This window comes from Prionailurus bengalensis, chromosome E4 (genome assembly GCF_016509475.1).
Source record: "Prionailurus bengalensis isolate Pbe53 chromosome E4, Fcat_Pben_1.1_paternal_pri, whole genome shotgun sequence".
NCBI lineage: Eukaryota > Metazoa > Chordata > Mammalia > Carnivora > Felidae > Prionailurus > Prionailurus bengalensis.
In genome coordinates this window covers 12,599,398-12,626,297 of record NC_057360.1, presented here as the reverse complement: position 1 = coordinate 12,626,297, position 26,900 = coordinate 12,599,398, and the positions used below count along the sequence as shown (strand labels likewise).

The 26,900-nt window shown below is 39.9% G+C and overlaps 1 long non-coding RNA gene across 2 annotated transcripts in view; it reads left to right on the top strand.

The window, feature by feature from the left end:
• Positions 1–13,681, top strand: part of LOC122476303 — a 133,768-nt gene extending 120,087 nt beyond the window's left edge. The window contains exons 3-4 of one of the 2 annotated variants that reach the window (XR_006295450.1): positions 9,588–10,373; positions 11,867–13,681. This is a non-coding gene — a long non-coding RNA (uncharacterized LOC122476303). Of the gene's footprint in view, positions 1–9,587 lie in introns of both variants that reach the window. The other variant, XR_006295449.1, reaches the window with a different exon arrangement.
• Positions 13,682–26,900: the final 13,219 nt, after the last annotated feature.

Below are 26,900 nucleotides of genomic sequence, written 5' to 3'. Positions count from 1 at the left end.
GTTCTCCTTAGAGACCCCTTATTATTTTAAGGACATTCTCTTCCATTCCCACTTTGTTGAGATTTTTTTAATCAATAAAGAAAGATGTTGAATGTTGAGAAGAGTTTTCTTCGTCGAGAGATATAATTATATGCTTTTTTTCCTTTTAGTTTGTTGATATGGTGAATTACCTTTATTAATTTTTGAATGTTGAGCAAACCTTGAATTCCTGAGAAGAAACTACTTCGGTCATGACATATTAATTTTATTACTGAATTCCACTTGCTAAAATTTTGTCAAAGATTTTCACATCAACGTTCACAAGGGATATAGATCTGTAGTTTCCCTTTTTTTTTTTTTTTTTGAAATGTCTTTTGGTTTTGGTATCAGGGTAATGTTGACCCATAAAAGTGAGTTAGGAAGTGTTCCTTCCTCTTCCTTTCTTTTTTTGGAGATTTGTTTCTAGAAGTTATATTATTTATTCCATAGCTACTTGATAGAATTCAATTGTAAAGACATCTGGGCATGAAGGTTTTGGGAGAAGGTTTACAATGTCTGGTTCAATTACCTTAATAGACATTTGACCATTTTTTTTCCTTGATCAATCTAGCTAGAAGTTTACGAATTTTATTGGTCTTTTCAAGCAACAAGCTTTTGGTTTTTTATTAACTTTATTGTGTTTATCTTTTCAATTTCATTAATGTTTTTCCTAATTATATTCTTTCTTCTGCTTGCTTTGCGCTTTATTTGTTATATTCATTTCTACTTTCTTATTGTGGAAGCCTTGATTGTTGAGTTAAGGCCTTCTTTCATTTCTACTGTAAGCCTTTATTACTATAATTTTTTTCCTGAAGTGTTACTTTAGTTGACTTCTACAAAATTTTTAACAGCTTTATTTTAGTTTAATTGACCTGCAATAAATGTATATACTTAAAATATATGATCTGAAATATTTTCAAATATAAACAACATAAAACCATCACTGCAATGAAGATAATGAACATGCCCATCACTACCAAATATTTCCTTTTTTTTTTTTTTTTTACAATGTTTACTTATTTTTGAAAGAGACAGGGAGAGAGCAACCGGGGGAGGGACAGAGAGAGAGAGACACACACACACACACAGAATCCCAAGCAGGCTCCAGGCTCTGAGCTGCCAGCACAGAGCCCGACGTGGGGCTTGAACTCACAAACCACGAGACCTTGACCCGAGCCGAAGTCGGATGCTCAACCGACTGAGCTACTCAGGTGCCCCACTACCAAATATTTTCTTAAGCTCCATTATAATCTCTCCCTTCTGCTCTTCCTTATTCCACACTCCTACTCCTCCAGGCAAACATTGATCTGTTTTCTGTCACTATAGATGAGTTTGCTTTCTCTCCCTTTAAATAAGTAGAATCATACAATATGTACTTTCCTTCTGTCTGATTTCCTTCACTGAGTATAATTATTTTGTGATTCATCTATGTGGTAGTATGAATCAACAGTTCATTCCTTTTTTATTCCTTAGTAGTATCCCATTGTATGGCTATACCACAATTTGTTTATCCATCCGCCTGTTGAGGAACATTTGGGCTGTTTCCAGTTTTACACTGTTACATATAAGATTTCTCTGATTATTGGTGTACCTATATTTCTATGAACACATGCTTTCATGTTTCTTGGACAAATGCCTAGGGGTGAAAAAAATGAGATTTTATGATAAATATATGTTTAACTTTTTAAGAAACTGCAAATCCGGGTCTCCAAAGTGGTTGTGACACTTTACATTCTCACCTGAAGTATATGAGGTTTTCATTTGCCTGACTCCTATATTATTACTGACATTCATATTTTATTTGGACAAGTTAACTGAGAAAAATCTCTTTTATGTTTTAAAATACAGGAACTCTGTGTTGACATTTAATCTATGGACTGATGTTTTTTAAGATGCAACCACTCTTAGGGGGAATTGAACATGGCGTTGTGTTTTTACTACAAATACAGAAATTACCATTTGATTCAATTCTGCTCTGATGTCAAAGCTGAGATGCGAGCCTGGGAGCTGCAGAAGCCATGTTTAGAGCTAGCACAGGACTGGCATGCAGGAAAAGAAGCAAAGACAGAAAAGGAGAGAGTAAAAGGTGGAGGGGAGGGAGGCTGATAGAATTCAAACCCCTGGCTTCAGCATTTGGTTACATGAGATAATATATTTCACTTTTAGCCCTAAAAGTGGTGTTTTCTCATCCTTGCCCACAAACCACATATTCTAGCTGCTGCGACCACAATAACACAGGAATAATAATACACCACACGATAAAAGAATAAGACAGGAGATAACATATGGCTAAGTGACACCTTTCTACTACTATTTTGTTATTCTAAAGCTGGGGATCCTGCTCAATATGACCAGTATCAGGCAGCTGTGAAAGAGAATCCACTGAGAGCCCTGGGGATGTAGGAAAGCCGTCTAAGTTTCTGTTAGTCTGAGAACCTCTGTTAAAAGAAAGTTCTGAAGCTCATCTACCTTTTAGACTTCCACCTGGTGTCTGGGACCATCATCACCTCCTGTGTCTCTTGTGTGTGTCTCCAGCACAAAGCTCGTCTTACTACTTTCTGAGAGCCTGCAGGAGATTCTGTGAGGAGTGTGTATAGGTGGATGGTATTTGGGCAATGGTATGTCTTCTTATAAAACATTTGTACAATTCTGTAATTTTATGCATAATTTACTTATTTTAAAACCCTCACTTGGGCTCTGTCATCATTTATAAGTTCTCACATATTTTTTGAGTTTTTCAAGTTGAAAGGTATTGAGTTGGACATGTTCATAGACCATTTTAAGGGTCTGAAAGTTGTTCACAGATAAAAGATATGAAAACATGAAGCCTTTCTCTTTTTGTGAATAAACAAATCAATTCAAATCAATCTTTGTCCACTTATCCATGAAGACACTTCCACTAATAAGTGGTATGATCAAGAATCTATTAATAAAGCATTGTTATGGTATATACAAATGCAGACTTAAAAATTCTACATGCTTTGAAATCTGATTAACTCCAAAATTACCTCTGCTTATGCTTAATCCTGACCAAAAAAAAAAAAAAAAAAGAATACCCCCCCCCAAAGGCACCAAAGTCACACTTAACCTTTTGATAACCAAGGGCTACCACTTTTCTCTAAAGCTCTTTCTCCCACTTGAGGCTAGACAGATCCCTGTTAGAGGCATATCACAACGCAGACAAGATCTGCATTTTTACAATCTGGAAACTCCTAGAAGATGGCCTTTTTGATATATATATTTTTTTTCATCTCGGGAAAGAATTTAGTCGGATGATTAACTATAAATGTATTTATAGTTCATGGATCCCAGGGCCCATCGGTGTGATTTAATTTGATAAATATTCCACACAAAATCCAAGTAGCTAAGAAACTGACTAAGGTAATGTGAGTGATGGAAAACTAAGGGTAATTTTCAAGGTGATTGAGCTTACAGAGTGGATAAACTTCAAGGCAATAACAGAGAAGCCATGTCTAGAAGAGCAATGTCTGGGTCTACTTCTATCCAACCTGACCGAGGCAATCAAACCAGAGCTTTGCCAGATGCCTACAGATTCTGAATGAGTTGGCAGCTACCCAGTGCTTCAGGGAATGAGAAGGAGACTAGGGCATTTTTCGCTAAAAACCCATCAGAGAATTCTACCCCAGCTGCATTATATCTCGTGCAAGGGAGACATCTTGTGTTCCATTAAGACCGGAGGTTTTATTTTTAGTAAAGATAGATGGAAGCTTCTCTTCCATTATCCTAGGTGATCTTTTAGAAGGCAAATTTATCTTGAAGATCCAAACATAAATCTATATGCAGGCTACAGATGAGGCAGTACATATTTTTACCTTGGAATTAAAACACTTCAGCCACTGTGGCTATGGATGAAATTCTTTAGGCCCTTGTGTTTAAAAGTTTCAGACTTGAAAAATACAAAGAGTACCCGAAAATAGAAAATTTAAGGAGAAGAGCTATCAACTAATCAGGCTGTGTTCTAAGACCAGGTTAAACCTAACCAGTTCGTGTAACTGGTTTTCAATTCAATTCAACACACACTAATTGAGAGTCCACCAAGAGGAGAGGCAAGGTGCTGAGTGAAAACTGTGGTCGTTACTTTAAGAGAGTTTTCCTCTGGAGGAAAACAACGGTGTATATATATATTTTAATTTTTTAACGTTCATTTATTTATTTTGAGAGTGAGAGTGAGAGCACGAGTGGGTAGGGGCAGAGAGAGGGAGAGAGAATTCCGAGCAGGCTCCATGCTGTAAGCGCAGAGTCCAATGTGGGGCCGGAACTCACCAACCATGAGATCACGACTTGAGCTGCGATCAAGAGTTGGACGCGAAACCAACTGAGCCGCGCAGGCTCCCCACAAAGATGTATTTTAAATAGAATGCTTAGCATGATAGAAATGAGAGGACAGCACAACAAGTACTGGAGGATTATTTTACAGGGCAAATGTCTGACTTTCCCATGCTTTGTCCATCAGCTTCAGCAGAACGTAGAAAGCCAATGAGTCCTCCCCCGAGGGCAGTTCTATACAAGAGTATGGAGGGTGTTCTATACAAGAGTATGGAAGTGCCAAAGCCACTCTCCCTCTCACTAATTCCGTGGAATGTGAAATGAAAAGCAACTTGGATCCCTATTTACAATTTTATTTAAACGTGTTCTGGAAGGGAAAGGTAGTATATGAGTCAGGATAAACACACGGCTGAGAAGTGAAAAGGGCAGAAACGCAACTGGAAAGTAATGGGCTCAAGGTTCCAGAAGGAACCCTTGGGGACTGTCCAACCCTGAATGGCAAGGGGAAAATCAATGGCAATGGAATTTGACCTGAAGTTTTTGGAGCTTAAGTTTTAAGCAAAATGTAAACCTTGAAGACAAAGTTCTGCTTGCAGAAATCTTATCTTGTGGTGAAGCACTGTACTGGACCCAGAAAGCTTTAACCACTCACTGACATGCTAGGGAGACTTTCTGGCAAGGTGTCACAGTTTAGAGGTGTCACCAAATGCCCTGGTATGTTTATACAGTCATGTCCAGTTTACCTGTGTCAGACAAGACTTTGACAGGCTTGAGAGAAGGAACTACACGGGGTCGCCAGTTATCCACGCTGCTGGAAACACCACTAACCTGGCCAGCCAAAGGAAAACACATGTGCCTGCCAGAAGTAACAAAGTAATGGACTTTCCATGAAAGCTATCAGTTCTGGACGATTTGATATTTTTAGAGAAAAGACTTATGTATAGTGGGCACCATGACCATTAAGATCTGATGTGGGGGTTGCTAGAGAAGAAATGAAGCATCAATGCAGAGAATCTGTGTTCTCAAAGGAGCAGTAAGGCACAAATATTGGGGAAATATACAATACCCTACACTTTAAAGCAAGGAATGTCCAAGTCTAGGGATTCCTTTCGCCACCACCAACAGGATCTGAATGCATAGTTTGGAATTGGAAACACGGATTTAAGAAATGTAAATATACTTTGCCTACAATCTATGCCTGTAGTTGTTGTGCCTTAGAAATGGAAAGACAAAATGTATAAAAGATTTTCACGCACATTAATAATCCCCAAGGGTCCTTGGTCAAACAGTCTTGAGCTGGGGTCTACAGTTCACCATGGCCCCATACATTTCCAGAAATTTCCTTGGGGTCAATTTAACACTTAGATCCTAGAGTTTCAGATTTTTATTAAAGTAGGTTTATTGCAGCTTATCAAATAAGGTCATAAAATTTCTCAGAGACACAAGTAGACTCAGTATCTTGAATAGTACCTGGGGCTTAAAAACAACACTTCCTAAAAAAAAAAAAAACTAGTGAATACCAGGTACAAGGTTGTAAATATGGAACTCGTATTTCTCTAGACCTTAGCACATCCTGTACAAGGTTATTGCCTAGAAAAAATTCATTGAACTGGTAGAGAATGTATTTTTTCATTAATAAGTGAACTCTATATAAAAACGAGTATGCTTAGTAGTAACCTACGTTATTTTTCCTAGGACTAGAAGCATCACTTAATCCAGGAGTGCCAGATGTCATCATTCAATAAAGTATTCAGCACTCTACCTGTCTGAATATTCATGAGCCCAGATGCCTGGGAAATGGCAGATTATGGATACTCCTGTAAAATCATGTGGCGGAAACTGTTCAGTGTACATTTTTGGGAAAACTAGTTCCAGGCTTGAGTCTTTGATTTTACTCAGTATTTCACTGCAGGTGCATAGCCTTACTTAACACACAGTTTCTTAGTAAACTTAGACTTAAAACTTAGAAAGTTTGAGTTGGAATCTCAATTTTTTTCTCTCACATAAAACTGTTCGTTTAGATCTAACAACAGGCTAAGAGAGGTATCACCTGCCCCTTTTCAGAAAGACATCCTTTATAGTTTTTCCATCATCGATAACTGACAAAAGTAAAATCTATCTCCAAAAGCCATTCTCTTGAATTAATGTCTATTTTCTGCCAAAGCAGAATGGTAAATTATGAGAAGCTATTGAGTGGGACATGCCAAATGAGAGAACAGATCCTTGCCATAAAAAGCTTAATGGAAAGAGCCATTAGTGAATGGTTTCCAATCTATATACTTACAGTTCAATGCTATATACTTATAATTCAATTTGGTATTGGCCAAAGATTAGGATTGGATATCCCTAATGTAGCGATTAAACCGTCAATGCAAACTTAGGAGAATGGGCCACTGAGTTGAAGTGAAGAAAGCAAAATGTGTTTGGAGTAAAATCTTAACTCTTTCCCATGGCCTATAGTCCTTCATGATGTAGCTTCTCTTGGCCTCCCCAACCTCCTCTGGTCTTCTCTCTTCTCTCTTCAGGATGCTTCAGTCACATGGCTTCCTTTAGGACACACAAACCCTAAGTTCCTACCTTACGACTGTCTCGTGTAGTTCTCCCCCCTCCCTCCGAATGCTTTCTGTGATCTCCCGCCCCCAGATCTTCCTGTCACTGGCTCCGTCTCTTCTCACGATTTCCTCCACTTTCCACTATGGAAGGCATTTCGTGAACACCTAATTTAAAGGGGATTTCTAGTATCCCAGTTACTCTTTTGCATCTCTCCCTGTTTAATTCCTTTATTTTTCCTCATAGCACTTACTATGATCCAAAGTAACCTTGTTTACTTGTCCATTTTCTGTTTCCACCAATGGGATGCAAACCAGGCAGAGACCTTATCTGTCTTGTTCATTTCTTATTTCTGGCAGTTAGTACCTGGCACATAGAAGGTGCTCAATAAACATCTGTAGTCAAATAGAAACCAAAATAGATCAAATAAAGCTTTGTGATGAGGAATTGGAACCTAACATTGAACCTATGAAGATAGGACTTCAGGCATCCAAGCAAGGACAGCTTACATCCAAGCCATGTAGGGCACAATGCCCAGCTTTAATGTCCACGAATAACCTTCTCAGGAGTTCATCTAACCCAACTAGTCCCCACTTTTCTCGCCCCTATTTATCACTCATACAAAGCCTTTCATCTGGCCTCTCCTATAATTCCTCTTGGATAGTCTGGAAATGACACATGGAAACATGGACTCTGTCCATGGGAACCAACACACAATTAACCACTCTTCCACCAAAGCTCCATTTAGCCTCCAGTGTGTTTGGACTGGCTGTTTGTCAGGGCACAGGATGTTGGTCACTCTCAGAACAGGAGCTTTGCATCCAATTGTTATAGCTGTGTCTTAATCAGTGGCTCTGTTTTAAGTGGTTAGAGCTGCATGGTATTTAGCTTAAACCACAAGCGTCCCTGGAAGGAAAATGGGAGGATGGGAGGTCAGTCAATCTGTGGTTGTAATCAAAATACCTAGGCCCAGTGGAGGCTGCTCTAAATGAAGCTGGAGGGGTGGGTGGTTCTGATGCTGTGGCAACAATCAAGGGAGGAAGAAAAGTGTGCAGAATGGACAGGAGAAGCTGACTGAAAAATCACATGATTTGATGGATATATTACTTAATTTTGTTGCAAAGTATTTTAGGGTAGACAAGGCTTGAAGAGAGAGCTGTTGATTTTTTATTCTCCTTAACCAAAACATTTTGACAATATATCCAGTAAGGCTGTGGAATCCATGACCCCAGTTGCTGTGCAACACCAGCTGTCAGAATCAAGAAGGTTATCCTTCACATCTTTCAGAGTTAATATATGCATGCAGCTTGATTCAGCTATGATGAGACCATGGGAACAAAGAACAAAATATTGCTGTTGGTCTTTGTTCTAATACTTTTTTCTTTCTTTTTTTATGCTCTCTCTCTCTCACTCTCTCTCTCTCCCTCTCTCCAACCTCTTGAAGATAATTTGATGATCAGACCTCAAGAGTGCTTGTTCAATTAGTGCTTGTGATGTGTTTTGTGTTTTCCCTAAGCAGAAGAGGAGAGTCGTAAGTGTTAGACATGCCAGGAAACTTTGGTTTTCCCTCACCCAAGTGGACTCTGCATTCTCTTCACTGTGTACTACATAGTAAAGAAATATGAAAGCCATCTGCTCCCCATCCAATACTCATGTCTTCTTGATCTGCCTCTTAAAATTACACAGTTATTAGAAGGCTCTGTCATCCATTTCCTGTTTGCCAAGACACCTGTCACATGAGCTGTGCATTCAGAATCAATAACTGTTAGTCCGTGGGAACACACACAGCTTTTCTGGACCACTGTTAAATATAGAAGGTTGATTATTGGATTATTGTCTTTGTCGCTCGTCTTCCATGATCTGTAAAATGGTAATATTATCATCTACCTTGTGGGGTTGTTGTGTGGCTCAGGTCAATTTACATGCATAAAGCCTAAACAATAACATGAATATAAACAGGATTTAAAGGAGCTTCTGGGGGTGCCTGGGTGACTCAGTCGGTTGAGTGTCCGACTTCAGCTCATGTCATGATCTTGCGGTCACAGGTTCGATCCCCACATAGGGCTCTGTGCTGACAGCTCAGAGCCTGGAGCCTGCTTCGGACTCTTGTCTCCTCTCTCTCTCTGCCCCTCCCACACACATGCTCTCTCTCTCTCTCAAAAATAAAAAAACATAAAAAAAAATTAAGAAGCTTCTGAATGATCTATGGGAGTGTTTTCTACCAGAGCTTCCCAAAAGGCTTCGTACAGACACATTTATTAATTAGGAAGCATCTTCATGTGGTGGTAAGTCACTTACACACATTTTATATGGGCTACATAACCAACTCTTAGGTCAAAAGTTATGTTATGGCCTTTCTAACAAGTATGAACTTTAATTCCTAATGCCATGGCAATTAAGTGTCACACACATTTGTTTCTTTAAATCTAATTTAATATGTTCCAGTCAGGATGGTAGAAAATCAAAATCCAGGTCTTTGCCATGTTGATAACCACAGAGGAAATCTCCCACTTCTCTGGTATCATTCAAGAACTCTTCTTTCTGTAACATTCGGAGGATCTGGTTGTGATCGGTCAACATTGGTCATCATTGATATGTTTGTTGTTCAAGTACATATGTGTCCTTGAAGATGGGCAGCCTGCTACCCACGTTAGTCTTAGGTTCTAGGTTTTTTGCTGAAGCCGTGCACCTTCAGATGGCTCGACTCTAACTATCTCAAACCCTCTCCTTAGGTTCACCAGACAACCAGTGCCCTCTAAGTTACCGCCACCTCCCCTAGGCCACTGGAAAGGAAGAGACCGCTGATTGCCGTGACAACTATCTAAATTGAACCAGAAACATGGAAGTCTTGTATTTGAATGTAAAGCTATACCAGTTCACCCATTTCACAAACCTGTTGAGCACTTTCCCAGGTGTTTTGGGGTTTACAAAGATAAAAGACAGTGTCTCTGACCTTAACAATCTGGCGGATTTCAAATTCTCTCACGAAGCCTATCTAATTTAATCCTTGAGTTAAGACCATTCTCCGTGGTGAGAGTACGGGTGATGGGACATATTCCTGTTTGCTGAACAAACTGAAGCTCTGAAGGGCAACCTGATTCACGTAGTATCACATCCAGTGAGGGGAAATGCTAGAAGTACATTCAAAGACTCCATTTCAGTACTCTTTAACATGACTCTGCCCTGATTTTGAGTCCAAGGGATTCCTTCAGAAAAGAACTTAGAAGCGATTTGGTCTATCAGCCAACATGTGGGAACAATTGGAGTTTGGAGAACCTTTTTCTACAGTGATACAATAGCGGATGTTGTCCAACTTCACACCTTGCAAGTATGGTGCTGCCTACGCATTGCCTGAGAGGATATAATCATCACCACGGTATGGAAGGAGATCATTCTTTGGAGTGGACAGTTCGCGATTCAAACACCAACCCCTCACAGCTCAAATATGACATTAATTTCCACATGCCTCCATTTTCTGAGAAGTTCTGATGACCTACTTCGTCGAACCGGTAGAAGAGGTGAGTGAGATAGCTCACATAAAACTATGTCCCTGGGCCTGGCACCCTGACCCAGGGGAGGCGCTCCAGAAATCTTAACCATCACCACACCACCCCTCCACCGTCACCACACACACACACACACACACACACACACACACACACAATGAACAAACATTTATTGAGTACTTATTGCTAGGGAGTAGAGCTACAGATATAAATAACATCTAATACCTTACTCTAAGAATTGGCTTCTATGCCACTTGGTGGGCGAGGAGAGACTTTGCTCCCCCTGAAGTCATCCATTTGGAGGGAGAAAAGGGAGACTGGGAGATGGGGAATGGGGAGCCATCCTTCTCCACTGCCACCTCAAGAGGTCAGAGGAAATGGGGCCAAATTCCCTTTTGGATTTCATTCCCTCCGGCCGAGTGGTGGGCTCATGGCTGGGAACAGGATGTTGCTAAGAGAGCTGCATCCAAAGGGAACTCTTATTTCCTATGTCTTTTGTTCCCTGACATTTTCAATTTCCATCACGGGAGCCTTTGCCAGTCATCTGCTTCGCCTTTATCCCAAAATCAATTTCCTGGGAAGGTGCAAGAGGCTGTGAACATCTGGCCCAAACGCTCAGGGCTGTCCTTCCCAATTGGGTGTTCTTCATGTGACGCAGTGGAGTGGCAGTGCTACCTCTGCCCTGGGACACAGTAAGACACCCGGGCCAGAGCGGCCTGGGTCTGCCCAGATCCCCTTCTCCTTCTCCAAATACCAGGAGCATATTTCCTACTTCAATTGCTGTTTTGACCTCAAATAAAACTAACCTGACTTATGGTAGAAAAAAATGTGCTGAGATTCACTGGGGCATGGCTCTTCCTTTCCTCCAGAGAGTTTGGGCAGAGAGCTTCAAATGGACCTCAGGAGGACTCTTTCCAATTCACTGTGTGCCCCCAAAAGTAGTGGCACTAATAAAACATCAAAGAGTAAATACTGGTTAGTGTGTGTGTGTGTGTGTGTGTGTGTGTGTGTGTGAGACAGACAGAGAGTCAGAGAATTAACAGCTGTCATGATTGCCCTGTTTCAGAGTACAGGCATTTTCACTTCAGAAATTTCAAAAAGGACTCCAAAATAAATGTGAACATGTACACTCAGAGCAACCAAATGTATTTTCTCAGACTACATGTCTCCTGAGGAAAATGTAGAGCTTTTGCTTCTGGGCAGACTGGAACCTGTCCCCATGCCCACCTCCCTCTGCCAAAGCTTTGATCCTAAAGAAACACTTCAGGATTCCAAACTCAAACCCACAATAGCAGACCTTGTGGTGGATGTATTTCACATTCATGATATTCCTAATTCACACCAACTCTCTCAAACCACACTCAGTGCGAGGTACATACCACATGTCCATTCCGATTTTCCCGATCACCAGCCCCCACCGTGCCCTTCGTAAACTATTTTTTTAATCAAATTTCCTCCACATTCACCATGGTTCAAGAGCTCCTAAAATTTCACCTCTCCTCCAGACTATTTCCCGCTTAGGCTGGAAGCGAGGTGGAATTTTCTCCAGCTTCAGAGTTCCAAGATGAATACCAAGTTCCAAGGTTGAACACCTTCAACCACGCTGCACACGACAACAGCAACACCAATAATATTTTGGGTGTAAGTGTTACCTTCTCTAAAGCTCAAAGCATTTTTAAAGATCACGTTCTGTGTTTGTTTGTATAGCATTGTTCTGGGTAAAGAGAGGAAAACAATTGTTTTCTCATTTGGCAAGTAGCAACTGACAAATGGCAAATAGCAAAACCAGGGTAAGCACTAAGCAGCATACCTGAGATGCCTCGGCATGATCCAGGAGGAGGCAGGGCAGGGAGAGAACCTGATGAGTCTCAAAAACAGTGATCTATGTGTTCCGGGCCCACCGCTGCCTGGGACACTGTCTTATCTCAGTTGTTACTGTTTTTTACAACTATCGATTTTGTTGTTGTTGCTGCTGTTCCGATTCTCAGATGGATGTTTAAATTGTCTTCAAATATCCCCTCGTTCCCATCATTCCTCCCTCCAAACATACACACACACACACACACACACACACATACATATATATATATATATACACATATCTATTTCCCCCACCAGACTGCTAGGGCTGTGCCTGAAATTCTGGAGATGAGGGTTGGAGGTGAGGGAGATTTCCTGCTTTCTCCTCCTCTGCCCTCTTCTCTTCTCCTGGGAATGAAAGAAACTGATATTTACTAATTGTTTACTGCACGATGCATTTCATTTCACTTAACAATCATAACATCCTTACTTTGGTATTACCTCCCTGCAGAAGGATTAAGTGGATTCTTTATATTCTCACAGTTTGTAAGATGCAGGGCTGAGCTGTGAACCCCTGGCGTTTCACCCCTTCGGGTCTCTCAATTCTAAAATCCAGACATTATTTCTCCTTTTTTCCCTTCTAAGTTTGTTCCTGATGTTCATTTTAAACATATTTAGTCCATACTAAGCTCTTTTGGGTAGATGCTCAAAAAATGGGATCAAATGAGTATCTTTATCCTTTTATGGACACTGAGACTTTAAAGTTTTGTTTTGTTTTCTTTTTTGGTTTTCCTAAACATTTTCTTTTTTTTTTTTTGTTTTTTTTTTGTTTGTTTGTTTTTGTTTTTGTTTTCCTAAGCATTAAGCTGGCTGAGTTAACATTCTTGTTCCAAAAGCTGGGACTAAGATAAAAGCCAAGAGTCTGATTTATTTCTTCAGGGATTCATTCAAATCATACAAAGCTATTCATTGACTTGGCCTTTCCCTCCCAAAGACCCTAATTTAGAGTGATTTGATTTCATTACTGGTGATTGGAAGAGTTTATTGCATAGAAACAAACTATACGTTCCCTTGGAGAAATATGAAAGTCGTCACCAGCTGAGATGACCCATGAATAAAACGGGTGAAAAGTGTTCTAAAGAGGAAGAATCCATAAGAGAGATTATTTTTAGAGAAAGAAAGACGATTGTTGGAGGTAATAACATGTCTTAAGCTAGATATGTCATTTGGTCTCCTTAGATAGCTTCTGCAGGATGGAAAATACATTTTTTTTTCTCCCTCAATCTGACACACATCATCATTATAGAAAAAAAATTGTGTAGACTAAAACACAAACAGAATAAACACACATAATTCCAGCCACCCAGATAGAATGACAAATAGACACTGTGATATATGAATTTCCAGCCATTTCCTACGCACATATAATCTAACAGAAATAAAATCATGGCATACTGTATCTTTGATACTTGCTTTTTTTCCATTAAAATGATGAATACCTACTAATATCAATAAGGAAACATTTAAATTTTTTTTTTCAACGTTTATTTATTTTTGGGACAGAGAGAGACAGAGCATGAACGGGGAAGGGGCAGAGAGAGAGGGAGACACAGAATCGGAAACAGGCTCCAGGCTCTGAGCCATCAGCCCAGAGCCTGACGCGGGGCTCGAACTCACGGACCGCGAGATCGTGACCTGGCTGAAGTCGGACGCTTAACCGACTGCGCCACCCAGGCGCCCCAATAAGGAAACATTTATAACACAATAATTAAAGGGCTGATAGTATGATATGTTAGTTATGATAGTATGATAGTATGTTATCCCGTGATTTACTTAACCTGTCCTTTAGAATTAAGCAATGAGATTATTTCCATCTTTCCAATTTTAAATAATGATACACAGACTGTCCTACAAAAGCCTTAACTAAAGGAAAAACTGGGAGATGGTAACCCATGTTTGGAAGTGGAAATGTTGATTATATTAAAAGTATAAAAAAATGTAAAGCTTTTGATAGATGTTACTGCATTATTTTTCTAAAAATTATATTAACATACATAGCAGGGTCTGACTGCATCCATTTTTCTAAATCCACTGATTGATAGAAATAAATGTTATTTCATTGTTTTAATATGGATTCCTCTGATTAGCAGTAACTGAGTAATTTGGAGGCACCTCGGTGGCTCAGTGAGTTAATTAAGCGTCTGACTTCGGCTAAGGTTGTGATCACCCAGTTCCTGGGTTCAAGCCCTGCACTGGGCTCTGCGCTGACAGCACAGAACCTGGATCCTGCTTTGGATTTTGCATCCCCCTCTCTCTCTGCCCCTCTCCTGCTTTTCCTCTCTCTCTCTCAAATATAAATAAATAAGCATCAAAAGATAATAATAACGTTGGGTCATTTTTGCTATGCATATTGTTTTATGTATTTCTTATTTTGTAAATTGTTTAGTATTTTCTGACCACTGTTTTCTACCTTCCCAAGTACTAGTTGGTCACTTGCGGAATTGTACAAACTCGCGTGATTTTCAGTTTTGTAATACATTATAATATATGCTGCAAATATGTTTTCCAGTTTCTCTTTTTTGCCTTTTAAATATTCTTAATTTTAGTTTTACGTAGCAGACTAAGAGGACTACATTTTTCAGTAGTCAAATTTATCAGCATTTTCTTAATTTGCTTTTTTCCCTTTGGTTTCAGACTTAGACGGTCCTGAGGATTTTAAATCAACTTTGAAAAAGTCCAACTTGTGATATATAAGATCTCTAGAAACCTCAGAATTTCCATGCATCTCTATTTATGATACTGGTTCTCAAACTATGCTTCCACAAAATACCATTTTTTCAGTTTCGGCCAAGGTGCTGTGCCATTAAATATGAAAAATAACAGTCTTTCCAATTTTTCAGAAAAATAAATTTAATGGAGTATCTTTCAATTCTAAGGTTTCCCACCACATTAAAAAAAAATGTTTGGTTACAGCTACTTGTTGCCTTTATTGCTATCTAATAAAACCTGGTGTCATATTATATATTCTGTTATTTTAAATTTAATACGTCAATATTAAACGGTGTTGTGCAAAGATCACTATTACTTCCAGATGTTCTACTAACTGACAAGTTCAAGGATATGGTGTATGTTGGCTTCAGTTAAAAACTAAAAGAGAGATAATGTTAATAACACATACAAATTAGAAAACTAAACACTAAGAATTCTGTTATAACTGCTAATCACTTCTTACTTTCTTGAAAACCCTGTGCCTTGATTACAAATATCACAGGCAAATGCATTCAATGAATTCGATTGCCACGCTCCTATGAAATTATGATTTTCTGATGGGCTCAAATAACTTTCCTAAAGGAAAGATACTTTTTTTTTCTTTAACCACAAAAATTATTATTCTTGACATTAGAAGTATAAGTGGGACAAGAAAATTTATTCCTTGTTTTTTAATGCTTCCAGAAGTGGTCTTTATTGCTGTACTGGGTCTGTGAAGAACATATACAAAGGCACCTCTCAACTGGCACTCACAAATAGAAGCTTTGAAAATCTGCACCTATAAAATGCATGCATTTCCTGAACTGGTAGCTGCTTTATTCAACAGACCATTAAAAGCCCATTTAGAGAGGCTCTCGCAAGCTCGTATGCACTACCGCTACTTAAAGCTGATGAACACAGCATAGCAAGAAACAAAATAAAACAAAAAGTTGGACCAACTTTTTGGGAGAAAAAAAGCTCTTTCCCCAGACCTAAATTTCCTCCAACACTAACACTCGTATAAAGAACAGGTAATGTGACAAAATTGCCCCACTTCCAATCTCCCAGCCAAAAATCCAACACCCCTCCACCCCTCCAAGTATCAATCATCAGCCCAGGCAAGGCAAATGAACTTTTAATCAATAACAGCTACTGTTTCTTGTACCAGGACTGTTTATGATTTAAAAGGGGGAAAAATTTAAATCAATCCTGATGTGAATGTTTTCCCTCTTGAAGAGAAAAAGCAACACCCTGTGTCAAAAGGCAGGATGGGGGGGGGGGTGTAGTTTCACATGTTTTAAAAAATATGTTAAAACAAAATAAATTTGAAATTGTTTTTGCCCTCAGTAGCTATAGGAAGAAGAGTAGCTACGTAGAGTTGATGAGTCATGTTAGACAAACGGCTTCAATTTATGTCCACACCATTGCATTTCCTGTTTATATTCATACATTGGTATGGATTAATAGAGCTAAAAGGGAATTTAGGGAACATCTGTCCAAAGATGGTTGCTTTGGGGCCCCCGTCACTGGAACTGTTGAGGTGACAGGACGAATCGGCTGAGAAGTCAGAGGGAGAATTCAAACCACCAATGTAACAACTGGTTTTTAGATTATATTAGTGGGTGAAACTGATCATCTATGGAAGCCTCAACTGTGAAATCTGCAAAAGTAGACCTGCTCTGGCTGAAGATTCTTGCCCCTCTCCCTATCCGTAGCCAAAAGGCAACCTTTGCCTGGAATTTCCAGGATGTTACTAAAAACGTTTGTAAACCCAGAACCAGACACCTTTAAGCGCCTCCCCCCCACCCCCCGCAACACCCCGAGGTGTTCTGATTCTTCCCTCCATGTTTCTTCTATTCCTCTAGGCTACATCCACATAGGTGCAGCTAAACACCATAAATCCTCATAATATGGTAATCAGGTCTTCCTGCATCTTGAGTTTTCCCACAGCCAGAGAGAAATCAAGGTGGACTCTTTATGAGGCCTGCTGCATTATTTTGGCATGTTTGCACAAACCAGAAATAACTTCTCTAAAGATTACTGAAATGAAATCATCTTTCACCTAATTGGGAAAGGCTTTTGCCCAGTTTTAGAGAGTAACACACTGGGGAGGCAGTGGGGGATGATGATGGGAGTGATTTCTTGACTGTTTTCTTTTACAGTTTGCTGAAATGGAACAAATCAATCCTGTCTTGCTTATTTATAAAACCTTAACACCAATGGGGTGGGGAGAATTAATGAGACCAGGCACAAGGAATGTGGAGATTTTCATTTCTAAACTGCTGGCACACAGACATGCATTAGTGTCTTGTAGCTTTTCAAGGGCGCTGAAGAAATGAGTTTTCTGCCTTTTACAACTTTCAGTGGAGAGCGTGCATTTGCACATAATTACTCACCACTGTAACTGGCAACCAGAAGAAGGATCCAGAAAAGAAGCCCACATTTTTTAAAAACTAGGATACTGTACCCTCACATGTACCCAAAGAACACAGTGATAACTGTTGACCCTCAGCAAAGAATGAACACGTAACTAGTAACACAAAAGACATAGCAGCCTTTCAGGGTGTATTTAGTCCTCATACTATCTCTGTGATAAGGAAAATGAGTCTCCAAAGGATCGAGCGATCTGTTCAAAGAGGCACAAGTTCTTTTCATTTTTCTAAGAAATGTTTTCCTGGGAAGTGGAGGAAGACTTTTGATCGGTATTAAACACTATATTAACTTGTGCATAATTAAAAGCTGACGTCTGTCAGCCACAGTAACCATGCTGCACCTGCTGTGTTTTTCTGCTCTGGAGCCCACTTAGGAATAGCTGATGTCCTCAAAATGTCTTGCAAATTCCTTGGAACTGTCGTCTCTGCCAGTGTTTACTCCGAGGACACTGATACCTGTGCAGAGGGTACCATCTGCCGGTGCCTGCAAAGTGGCTAAGTCACAAGATGGAACTTCCGCTCATGGATCCTCCCTGTAAAAAAGTTCTGCTTTGCTCCCCGGCAAAGGAGGAGAATGGCCCTTCAATGGAATACATACTCCATTTCATCTCCTGTGCCCTATAGCTACACTGCTTGAGTTACCCCACGTCCCCAGGTATTTCAGGAAAAGGACCCTTTCGGCATTTGTTGGTGGTTTCTCTTTGTGTCTGGGACACGGGTGCACAAGAGTCCACACTTTTCCCCACGTCCCACTTCTGTCCTCCATGTCCAAACAGCTCTAACTCCTGCCTGTGGCCTTTACTACTTGGCTTTTACCTCAGTGCTTCTAATTTGGTTGACGGCTCTTCATTTAGAAGGAGAAAGCCATCTAGCTCATCAGCTTCGTGACCCACACAAACCAGATGATCAGGCAACAGAAGAAAATATTAAAGTATGAATATAGGGGCAAGAGTTCATATTTCTCTCCCTTAATGCGCTTGGAGCCTTGGAAAGTAATTATAAGTATGTATGTATTTAGACTTCTGTCATTGATGGTAAGCTGTTTGGAAATTCAATGATGGCTTGTCAGACTCTAGGTAAGGAGGTGGAATTTTCCATTACCAAGATGATTACTTATTATGTTTAGTGCCTTGGACACCTTGGGCATTTGTGACAAAATGAATAACAGTGAGTCCAGGGGAAGGGCATTTGGAAAAAAAGAAATGCCTACTTTTAGAACCACCATTAGTCTTGGCAAACAAGGATTCCTGCCTCAAGCCCCATGTCTTATGGAGGTCTGTGCTTTGAAGCGTCTCCCTCAACATTTTCCAGTCCCCTTCTACTGCCTATGAACAGGTGGAGCCCACAATGCTACCCAGGCAAGACCTTCCCTGCCCAGATAGAAACCCACATGGATCTCAGTCAACCTGCTATCCTGTTTGTAGGTTCAACCAGGGGCTGTGAGAAGCTCTGAGACCTGCCACCCATGGGGCCATCCCAGGGCCTCAAGAGGCTGATATGGCAAGTGGATCACTCCCACTGGCTGGTGTGGAATTTCTTTGGTGGGAGCACATGAGATCGGGCCTCCAGAATGGGGCTGACACACTAATTTGGGGGACTCCAGGTGTTATCTATATTTATATAGATAAATTTTTCCAGAGCTTCACATATCTTAGAGTGATCCAACCTGCCTTCGGGGCATGAACCACTCATAAAGATAGATTGCTCTTAGGGAGGATCTTAACAATGACTTGCAGTCCAACATAACATTCTTTTAAGCTTCTCAAAGATGGAATTCATGATTCTTACTGACATGGCTTCTCAGAGACTGGCCCAGTGCTAAGCATATCCTAGACATTAAAAACACATTTGATTAATATTGCAGTCTCTTCCATCTGTCCATCCATCCATCCATCCACCCATCCATCCACTCAATAATCTCTTCTAATATATTATTCCCTGCTTGCAGGACAGGTGGATTCTCAGAGTTTCCAAAAAACAGTGGACTGAGGACCAGTAACATTCCTAAAAGTGTATTCTCAGAAAGGTATGCTGACCAATAAGGACTAATAAATAAGGAAAACTGCATTGAAGATGGAATATGGAGTGAACTTCTCTAAGATGAAGACTTACATGTACGAGGAAAATCTTATCCAGGTTTCAAGGAAAGCAACATTGTCATTTGCTCACAATTATAAAAACAGAGAAGCACACATAGCAAGTAACTTTAACTCTCTGAGAAAATGACACTTTTCTCGACAGAACGCCAAGAATATTAAAGTGTGTCTAGTTATCTTTTTATAATTGACAAAGCATAAAAACGTATTATCCTGCTACAGATTTATTTCAAAATGCAATTTAACTTTTCTCTTAATTATGATAGATTCGTTTTTCTGGTATTGTTGTGTTTTTGTAGCTGTTTGCAAGAAACACATCAGCCATCTTTAGAGAAGGAGGTTGATTATAAGGTGCATATTTTCTTTGATTGGCATTGGGAAACAATTAAAAATGAGAATGGAGGCAGCTTTAGGGACCAACTATCTCTCCTAATTTCTCTCTCCCTCTCTCTCTCTCTCTGTCTCTCTCTCTCTTCTCTCTCTCTCTCTCTCTCTCTTCTTTTTTCCTTCTCTCATCACCTTTCAAAGATGAAGCCATCTCAAGTTTCTCCAGCCAACCCAAGGATGAGATATGGTTGGGTCAGAGAATTGCCCCTGGACCAATCAGAAGGTCACCTGTGTCCAAAGAGCAGCTGTTTGCTCTTAAGGGAAGGTTGGATACTGCATCAGACGTATCAGCTATAAATACAAATATCTAGAAAATAGAAGTATAGAGGAAAACAATTAAAAAGCCCTTGTAATTCTAACACCCAGAGATAACTGCCATAAATACTTAAATACGTTTCATTCAAATTTCAGTATACGCATGTATATACTTAATATTGTTTACCAATTTTGGATACAGTGATATTATCTTCTAGCTTACCTTTTAGTCATATAAATATAAATATATTTATTTTTATATATTTCATGACATACATAAATTCTGTTATTTAATGGTTGCAAAAAATGGATGTCACATGAATACACCATAGTTTCCTTACTCAATCCCCTTTTATTGAATTTCATGATAGTTCTTGGTTTTTTTTTCCTTTTAATTTTTTAAATGTTTCTTTATTTTTGAGACAGAGAGACAGAGCATGAGCAGGGCAGGGGCAGAGAGAGAGGGAGACACAGAATCCGAAACAGGCTGCAGACTCTGAGCTGTCAGCACAGAGCCTGACTGACGGGGGGCTCGAACTCACAAACCTCAAGATCATGACCTGAGCCGAAGTCAGATGCCTAACCGACTGAGCCACCCAGGAGCCCCTATTTTTCTTTTTAAAACAAAGCTACAGGGGCGCCTGGGTGGCTCAGTTGGTTGAGCGTCCGACTCAGGTCATGATCTTGCAGTTGACGAGTTTAAGCCCCATGTCGGGCTCTGTGCTGACAACTCAGAGCCTGGAGCCTGCTTCTGATTCTGCGTCTCGCTCTCTCTCTGCCCCTCCCCCGCTGATGCTCTGTCTTTCTCTGCCTCAAAAATAAAGATAAACATTTAAAAAATAAATAAAAATAAAACAAAGCTACAGTGAAGAATTCTGTAGCTAAGACTGTGTGTGTATATAGTTTCCTTAGAATACATTTCTAAACTGGAATGACTACGTCAAAGAGAATGAACTTTTTAAATTCAAGTTTTTGCAAATACTGCCATTTTTGCCCAGGTGATTATGTCGCTTTAAGATCTTACATGCTGTGAATGAAGTATCTCTCTCATCATATCCTGGGGACATCAGGTTTTAGGTGTTTCTCTGAATTTTTAATTTTTAGTGTTATAGTTGACCATATTCATTAATTATACGCCTGAAATTTAAAAGAGAAGATTGCCGCCATCAGTTTGGTCAATCCCTTAGAGATAAATATCTCCCTACAAATTGGCCTTTTTTCCAAATTTCACTAAGAGTGCAGAGAGCTGAGACTCACAGGGTTCTAATTTTCTATGGAAGAAATCTACGCTGGTTCTGATGCGTCAGTGTTTGTGTAGCCCTGGGCACTGGCTGTTTCTGGCCTAGTCAATGATTTGGAGTTTATTAAGTGAATGGATGTTCTTTTCCATGGACAATTGTTCTACATAATAACGTGCGTTTAAATTACATTTTACTCTAAAAGTGTATAGAAGGTAGTTTTGTCTGGTTGGTTCGTTGGCTGGTTGGCTGGCTGGCTGGGTGGTGAGAGAAGAAAATCCATATTTCTTTCTAGAACTTTCTTTTAATGAAACTCATTAGAGTGCCAACAACTGACTAATGCATAAATAAAGTCCGGACTCTAGGTTGCAAGTCTTCTGGAGACATGAAAAGGCTCTCAGTTAAGAGAGAAGACTGGGTGTTTCCTCTCTTTTCCTTACGATTTTTGTTGTAATTCACTATTTTCCTTGGATCAGATCTCTCAGGAAAGATGTGTCTGTTTAAGTAATTGCTTACTTCTGCACACTCCTCCAGGTTCAAGGGCAGAGCAATTTACTTGCACACTAACACCCTGCTTCCAAATAAGCTCTGTTCCCGTTGGTATGTTCCTTTCTTCTGGTCTTTGCCACAAGGAGTTTTCCACACCAGAACCAGTCTCCAGATTCCTCTCTATCTGATCTCATTTGCTTCTTATTAAACCCAGAGCTCTTTTGAAAATACTTTAATAAGTACTTTTGATCCCTTCATGTTTTTCAAGGATTTCTCCGTTTCTTCCAAACACTCAGCTGACAGATTTCTGGGAGCAGCCAGTTCCAGTTGGAGACACTTTAGGCTGATGATATCAACTGAACACCCAGGGAAAGGGCCTTTGAGGAGACCTCTTGTTAGCATGGGTGGCTGGGAGCCACACGGGTCCTGTTCTTCATTTCTCTGGAAGTGAGTCAGGGAAGACTTTCAGACCTACACTCTTTGCTTCCTGCAAATGACAATGTTCTCTCAGAAACAATGGACTTTAATAAAAGTACAAGCAACGTCAGTGTGCCTATTTTCCTCCAGTCCGCACTCTCTCAAGAGTGTTTCTTTCTTGCTAGAGCGGCCATTCTTGACTTCCCTACAATTTTCTCGTCTCTGAACACCCAGAGACCATAAGATCTTTCCACACCTGCAAAACCACTGTTGGGTTCTCTGCGGCTATGAGCGACGACTCAGACTCATGCTAAACTTTCCTGGGCAGGCGGAAAGGTCCGTCTGAAGTTGCGAAATGTACCAGGGGAGAGAGCTAAACTTCAAGGCTTCTGGACCCAGCTCTGCCTTCAGCTTGCATTGTATCTTTGAGGATGTCATGAAGCATTGTGGGTTCCAGATTCCCCATTTGTAAATTGAAAGAGTTAAAAAAAAAAAAAAAACCAACAACGAAACTTTTATTGTCTTCCCAAAAGCGAATTGCGATTCTAACCAGGAGGGGATAGCACATTTAATTAAACACAAATCAATAAAAAGTTTAATGTGGCCATATACTTTTGGATTTGGAAAATAAATCCTGGGAAACCTTTGAGTACTTTTTTTTATAGTACACACAATGCAAACTAAGGTTTGGTAACAGTGTCAGGGGTGAAGCATAGGTTTCAAAGGACCGAGCAATTACTGGCTGGCGGAGCTACGCTGCGGTGTTATGGCTGTGACACAGATCTGGAGTCACAGAGAAATGCATCAGCTCCTTGGCTTTGCCGGACAGAGAAATGCATCAGCTCCTTGGCTTTGCTGGCGGCTCCATAATCTGGGATAAATTCACATGGCTCTTTTCTTTTCAGCTCAGACTCTTCATCTAAAAACAAAGACAAAAAGCAAACAAAAATCACATCAAAAAAAAAAAAACCCAGGATAATAACATTGTTATTACTGTTCCTTTTTACTATTACTGTTCCTTCATACTTGGGAATATTAAAGACAAAGCGTATGACGTGCTTTGCTCAGTAGCTGGCATGAAGCAAATCCTTGCTGACTACCATTAATGTTTTTAGTGCCTGCGGATCTAAAAAATTATTATGTAAACTACTTGAACGCTCACCATTTAATTCAATCAGTTTCTTGTTTGTTTTTGTAGGGATACATGTCAATGCCTTTCTCTTCGCAAGTTTGTTTTCAATATATTCAACATAAATATTCAAAGCGGTTCAGTAAATACGATATATACAAAGCTTCAAATGCTTTGTATATGGAACTTTTCTGTTCCATTCATCAAATACTTGACTTAAATATTTCCAACTTATTTTGAAAAGTTCAATTCCAGTTTATAGAAATCTTATATATATATAATATATATATAATAATCTTACATATATATGTATATATATATGTATTTTTTTTTTTACTGCAGGACACTTGGGTAACTTTACAAAGTAGTTCTTCAAAAGCTCATTTTTAAAAGCTGATTTCAAATAGCAAAGAAAGAAAACACATATTGCCATGCCACAGCACCTCCTTAAAATTTAAAATCAGCGTTGTCAAAAAATTATGGAATTTAGTTACTCTGTATACTTAAAAACACAGTTTTACAGTTTCACCACTACAGTTTCTTTTTTTTTAACAGACTTTTTTTTAAAGTTTATTTATTTATTTTCAGAGAGAGAGAGAGAGAGAGCATAGGAGGGGCAGAGAGCGAGAGGAAGAGAGAGAATCCCATGCAGACTCCAAGCATGATGCAGGGCTTGAACTCATGAACCGTGAGATCAAGACCTGAGCCAAAACCAAGAGTCGGGCACTTAACCAACTGAGTGACCCAGGCACCCCTGACCACTACAGTTTCTATATCATTTGGTAGAATATCACAGCTTATTTGGATGTAATTATGAGGTATGTTGTGCATCATATCCAATTCTCTGCTTCACGAGCTTCTTAATTTATTAAGAACATTGTGGTTCACCAAAATTTGTGCTATGTACTCATTGTCAAAACGTAATTTTATCTTCAATGTCAAACATTTTAGCTAACTCTCTGACATTCACAATAATGTCAAATGTTACACTGTCAAAAGAATGAATTTCTACAAGGTTGGCTTTGATTACATTGAACCGAGGGAAAAAGAAGCATAATTGGGATGAGCTAATTTTTTTATTTGTAGAATCTGATGACACTGGCACAATACTCCACATTTTACTGTGAATTTCTTCTGTTGTTCACGATGCCACACGCTAACAGCTGTTGCTTGAGTATGAATTCAGGAACAAAAAATCTCGGAATAAAACACGAGTCGGGGTGCCTGGGTGGCTCAGTCGGTTAAGTTTCCAACTCTTGATTTCAGCTCAGGTCATGAGCTCGGGGTCGTGAGATCAAGCCCTGTGTTGGGCTCCTCACTGGGCATGGAGCCTGATTGAGATTCTCTCTCCCTCTCCCTCTGCCGCTCCCTTGCTTGTGCTCTCTCTCTCTCAAAAAAAAAAAAAAATAGAGTGAAAGTGACATAGAATAGCCATTGGATCTAAATGAAAAGTTGTATCTCTTGGAATGATACGAAGGGGACTTTCTGTGGTTGTAAAGAGAGCACAGTCTTTATAAACTATATACTACCTTTTGAAGTAACTGCCGATGCCTCTTCAGCAGACTTGGCCTTCTGGTTTCCATGCAGTCAGCTACACCCCTGAGGCCCCATGGCGGAGGGTAAATGTTAAGTAAGACACATTTTGCACAAGTTCATCGTTAACTTTCTTGAGCCATCAAAATTCGCTTCTTATCCTTCAACTACACACAGGCTTCCTTTTTTAAAAAATGTATTGCTGCTAAAAGTCTTTATTGCAAAATAAAAGAACATTGTCACGCAATAAAATAAACAGTTATAGATTTTACACTGTACAATAAATGATAAAACAACAGTACCTAAACTGTTCAAACCACTCTCGTCCTGCTTCGCAGACAGGGCTGTTCTGCCCCTATTCCCTTCATTTATTCCACATGTACCTAAACTATAAATTACCATGTTTCTCATGCACAGTCCCCCTGCTGACTGTGACCTGGTGGTTTCGTGTATTTTGCAGCCACCCGTCACGGTACAACTGAGTTGTGCACCAGTAGAGTGGGAGGAGACAGCAGCACCCAAGGGCCCGTGTCTGAGCAGGCTTCATTTCATCAGCAAGCTGTTTCTGAAAGGGAGGTGCTAAGGATCAGGAGAAGAGACGACTTATCACTGGTCGTCTTTCAGATTTAGCCACAGATGAGAATAAGAGCCCTGTGCACGGCGAGTACATCCTTACCCACGGCTAGATGAGACCGTGGTAGAGCTGGAAGAACAAAGAGGGAGGAAGCCCACCCAACTAATCCCAAATTATTCTAAGGCAACTGTTCTAGTAAAATCTCATCATACAATGAAAAGTCTGGGACACGTCCTAAACCAGATTGGAAACCAGAGAAACGCTTATAGACTAGTATTGCCCTGGGCTTATGATTATACCATAGAGTCATTTTTCAAAACTATCTGGACCTATCCTTCCAGGTTCAATAACAAAGGGTTATGACTGATAGGTAAAGGTCACTGGAAGACGGTTTTTAAATAAATACCAGGAAGAGTTTCTTAAAATGGCACAGGCAGAGGAGCAATCCTCATCACTGGAGGTGTTAAATCTAAGTATGGGTGTTACAAAGAGGACTAGGAACGGGTAAAATGAACTCCTAAACCCCTTATAAGGGTTTCATGATGCTCAATCAATATGCTGTTACAAGTAGATCTTAAAGGGAAGAATCTTAGCCCCAACAATGCTGGAAATATAGTTTTAGCAGAGGTCAAAAGAAAGAAAAAAGTCTCTCCTTCATGGGTTTATAGATTCTTCCAATGACCTTAGATGGGTTCATAAATTTTGGGAGAATCTGATCGTCTTTAGACTAGTCACAGAAAAGAATAGACTATTGATTGAGAGGGATCTTAAGAAGTCACCAAATCCAGGGTTACCTGCTAGTTGCAATGTTCGGCCCATAATTGGTGCACAAGAATCTTTTGGAGAAAGACTTAATAGTTTTTGAACATCATCTATACAATGGGGGTGGTATTATCTGCTCAATTCCAGACAGACCAACAGTGTCCAACAGCTACTACTGGAGAGAAGAGGCGGCCAATGATTGATCTTCTTGTGAGATAATAGAGAAGGTGTGTAGTTAGTTCAAAGCTGATGAATGTGAAATAAAGGCCATTTTGTGAATTATGTTTCAGCTTTTCTGAGATGGTAGTTTGTCTTCAACCTGTGATACATTCTTTTCGTTAACTTCCGTTTTCTTAAAAGATAAACATCAGCAAATTGTTCTCCCAGTGCATGACTACATTCTTGCTTCTTGGCAGAGAAACTTTTATGTCAGTCTCATAGAGGAGCTGGTAAGTGGCCATTCTTTTTAACCCGAATACTGCCCGATCCCTATGATCTCCCACAGTTCTTTTTGTCCACCGCTCAAGTCCTCGGCAATCAGCAGCAGAATTTCTTTTTCAACTGAGATTATCTGTGAAGCTTCAGCTGGGGAGATATAAGACATTAGTGATACAAATAAACAAAGCCATCGCTCGCAGGGAAAAACAGGCTTTCAACTGCGGCCATAGTAAATCTGCAT